Here is a 3,927-nt window from a genome sequence, read left to right on the forward strand (position 1 = left end):
CAGGAATGACCTGTAATTTTCCATGTGTGGCAAGAGATCAGCCACAGTCTCCATGATCAGAGCACGGGAGCTGAGACCAAAACCTGCTTGAGGCAAGTGAACGGTGGGCCAAAAGACTTCTGCTGGTGCCATTGCCTTCTGCTGCTGCAGGAAAACAAGAAGGTGGTGCTGCCAGAAAGGAAGAGTGACAACCTTCTTGAGCGCAGGTATGAATGCAGCGCTGGGTTTCCTCGCTCCAGCTCCACGATGTGCTCATAGATCTGAGGAAGGCATCAAAACCAGCAGTGCTGTAGCATATTACTGACAGCCAATGACCAGCAAATGCAGCTGATTTTAAAGCTTGATTTTTCCAGCTCTTGAAATTCTTTTAGCACCGGTTCCTCTCCCTGGCACTTGTGAGACTGTGTCTGCAGCACTGTGCCCGGGTTCATGAACAGCAAAGAAACAACACATCCTGTTACACCATTATAACCCCACACGTGGTTGTATATTACCTGCAGACTTTGTCCTGAGAGTTGTAAATGGTGGGTAAGGACCTTGAATAGGTGAGAAACTTGGTTTTAAAAAATTAAAGACAGCGGGGATACTAAACATTTGAGGGCCTTGCCTTTCAACAGCTGCTCATTACCTCTGGCGAGGTTGGTCATCAGGTAAGCAGGCTGCTAACGATGGTGCTCTCAGCCCCACGAATTAACGGGCTACATCAGCAAACACAATATCCAGCTAGAATCAAGCTAAAAAAGATTTTTGTTCTGTTCTGCTCTGGATTTCTCAGTGAAACAGTCTGTTAAAGTGCCATGGCCCAACAGGCAGAGCCCTGCAGCTCAATTTTTGCAGAGTCCTCCCTCAAGTTATAAGCCCTGCAGCGAGTGGAGGGCAACAACCTCTAAACTGGGAGGCAAACTATTTGGGCAAATCTTTGGTTCAAACCACTGAAGTTTTGGTCTAAGTTCCACCTAAGTGTTGGATTGGTTCTGGGGAGATGTGGAGCACCCTTCTCCTCAGCACAGCTGGGTGAGCGTGTGAGGAAATGCTGAGGGCTACCTTCAAACCTGTTGGAGAATGTGGTGGCCATGAGACCACCACTTGCCACCTTGGCAGTGTTGCCTGATGGCCTGCTCCTGCTCACTTTCCCTGTTTCAGCTTATATTTAGAGTATATAGATTTCTTTTTGCTGTATGTGGGACTCAGGCCTTGGGATTCGCAGGCCTAAGCAGGGACCCTCCAGCACGATGCTTTATACAAATATCAACCTGCCAGACTGAGCAACGGGTGAGGAATTCGGGATTTGGCATGGATGAGCATGGCTGCATGAGGCCATGTAAAGAAATCACCTTCCTCAAATCAGGGGAAAAACGGCAGCAAACGCTGTGTCCTTAGCTAGTGACAAGTCAGCCTGTGTCTCCCATGGAGTTATCCTCACCAACTTTCACCAGTTAGACCAGTCGCTGCAGTGGTGGGAGGCAGTCAGCAACCTGGAGTCAGTGTCTACCTGTCCTGTAGGCAATCTGCATTAAAACAGGAGAAAAAGTCCTCTGAGGAAGGAAGACTCGGCCCTGAGGGTTACCCAGTGCCACCAGGTAGGTCAGATGAGAGCCAAGGCAGTACCCATCGTGATGAAGCAGAAGTGTGATGGGGACATGAGGTTTGGGGGCTGTGCCTGGTGGGAAGGGGCTTTGCCATGCTGGCTCTGAGGGTACCACAACAGCAGTGACTGGGGCAGAGACTTGCTGAGCTCCACCTGCAGCTGATGAGACACGCCAGAGCCTGGGTGGAGGTGGGTGCTGGGTGCTGGGGTCGCTCCTCTGGCTGAGACCTCAGGGTGGGCAGTCGGGAGGGGGATCTCTGGGAACAGTGTGGTTACACAATCCTCCACACCTGCCTTACCAGCAGCCCCGGGCTACACTCACTTCCACCTTTCTGAGTGTCTAAATTCCTGTAGACAAAGTAGGCGTGAAACTAATTGGAGTTTTGGGGTGGTTTGGTTTTTTTTTTTAAACCCATAGTACTCCACTCCAGGCCAGAAGTCAGAAGAGCAGAGTGTCCTTTCGCACACCCAAAGAGAGGGCACGAGGCAGATGACATCCAGACGACGTCTGATACTGAGCGCTGGCACCTCAAAGCAGGGCAGCAGCCTGCTGCCTCCAACCCAGCAACGGCCAAGGAGCTGCCTTGAAAATGCTGGTCCCGAAATGCAGTAGCATCATGGAGGAGGATGTATGTGAAGGGGAGAGGGCCCCTCAAGTTTGCTTTCCTCTGTGACACCAGTAGTTGGTACATGGCTAAGTACTGCGCACAGGGTGTAAACCTTGGGGATGTCCCTCTGGGAACAAATGTAATTGCGCTGAAGTGCTGAAATAGGAAAATTCAGTGTGGACACTCATTCCCAAATATAATTTTGCTGCAGCTACAGCAGCACAGAGGTGGGATGTGCTTCCTTGCAGGCCCTCTCTGCCCTCTCCCTGGCATTTTCTCTCCCTGCAGAGCCATCGTCCCCCGGGCAGGGCTTTGATCCCCTGCCATGGGCTTCTGAGAAGAGTGGCTGAGCTGCGGTGATAGCACGGCCGTTGCATCATGACCGCCCTTGGCGGCAGCCCAGGGCTTGTGGGCTGATGGCTTTGGGGTCCTTTATTGGGATGGGAGGGTAAATGAGCCTGGCTGGGGTGGGGAGAGTGCTGCTGGAGGTCTCTGCCAGTCCCCCCCAGCAGCTGTAGAGGTGGCAAGAGATAGTAGGATGCTACATGGGTGCTGGCAAGCCTTTTGGGAGCTGCCTGGCACTCCTGTCCCTAGGACCTGCTGTCCTGGGACAGAGAAGGAACATGTCCATGCCTGTCCAGGCTGCCTACTAGGATGGGGTTTTGCTGTGCTTGCTCTCCTGGGATGGAGATGTATATTTAGATTTGTGTATAGGGATGTACATTTAGGGCAGGAGGTCCCACAGAACGCCTCCTGGATGGGTGTCTGCATCAGTCCGATGTCCTAGATAGGACCAATACATACCACAGGCCATGGCCTCTGCTGGCCATTTCTGATACATCCCAGCTGAGGAGAGCTCAAACCCAAATTTGTGACCTTGACACTGACCTGCTGAAATGAATAATCAAATTGAACTTACAGTGTCAGAGGCAATGCCAGAGAGGAGTACTTTTTTTTTTCTTCCAAATCCACTCATTATAGCAGTAAATTTAGTATAGTATCATTATCCAGTCAAAAGGACAGGATTGACTCCCCTGAGCTGTCAGTCTTCTGCTGCCCTCCTGCCCTACCTGATCCTCTTCCAGCCAAGCACAGTACACCGCTGGGCCCTGCAACTCATCCTCCCAGTTCCTGGGAGCACGTGCTTGGGTGACGGTGACCACTTAGTGTCATTCAAGGACATTGTGCATCCCACATGGCAGAAGAGCCTCCAAGTCTCATTAAGCTCCTGGTTTCATTAAAACTGCTCAGGGAAAACATTTTGGTTGACAGGAGCAGATAGTTTGAGGAGTTGGATGAGGGAAATGATTCAAATAAAGACGATTTATTTAATATAAAATAAATGCTGACTTTTTAAGGAAGGTGAATATTCACCTCTTCTTCTTCATGCCTGTGTTCTCCCTTTCTTGTGCTATTTGTTTAAAATATGTGGAACCAGGTGGCAGGAGGAGTCAGTTTCTCCAGGAAGCCAATTTCTGCCTCCAAATGCAGGAATCGGTGTTGAAGCAGTAGGTGGGAGGGACCAGAAAAGAGATGGGCAGAGCAAGACAGGGGATGGAGGGCAACATAAGGCATTTCCAGATCTCTGCCTTAAGCCCAGATGATGGCCATTCCTGTACCGAGAAACAAGTTTTATATTTCCCTGTTGAATCCCGAATCTCTTAAGAACAGACATGACACCCCGGACCCGCAGCTCAGCCTCTCTTTCACAGGAGGCCGCGGACGCTGCCG

This window comes from Charadrius vociferus, unplaced genomic scaffold (genome assembly GCF_000708025.1).
Source record: "Charadrius vociferus isolate BGI_N301 unplaced genomic scaffold, ASM70802v2 scaffold269, whole genome shotgun sequence".
Taxonomy (NCBI): domain Eukaryota; kingdom Metazoa; phylum Chordata; class Aves; order Charadriiformes; family Charadriidae; genus Charadrius; species Charadrius vociferus.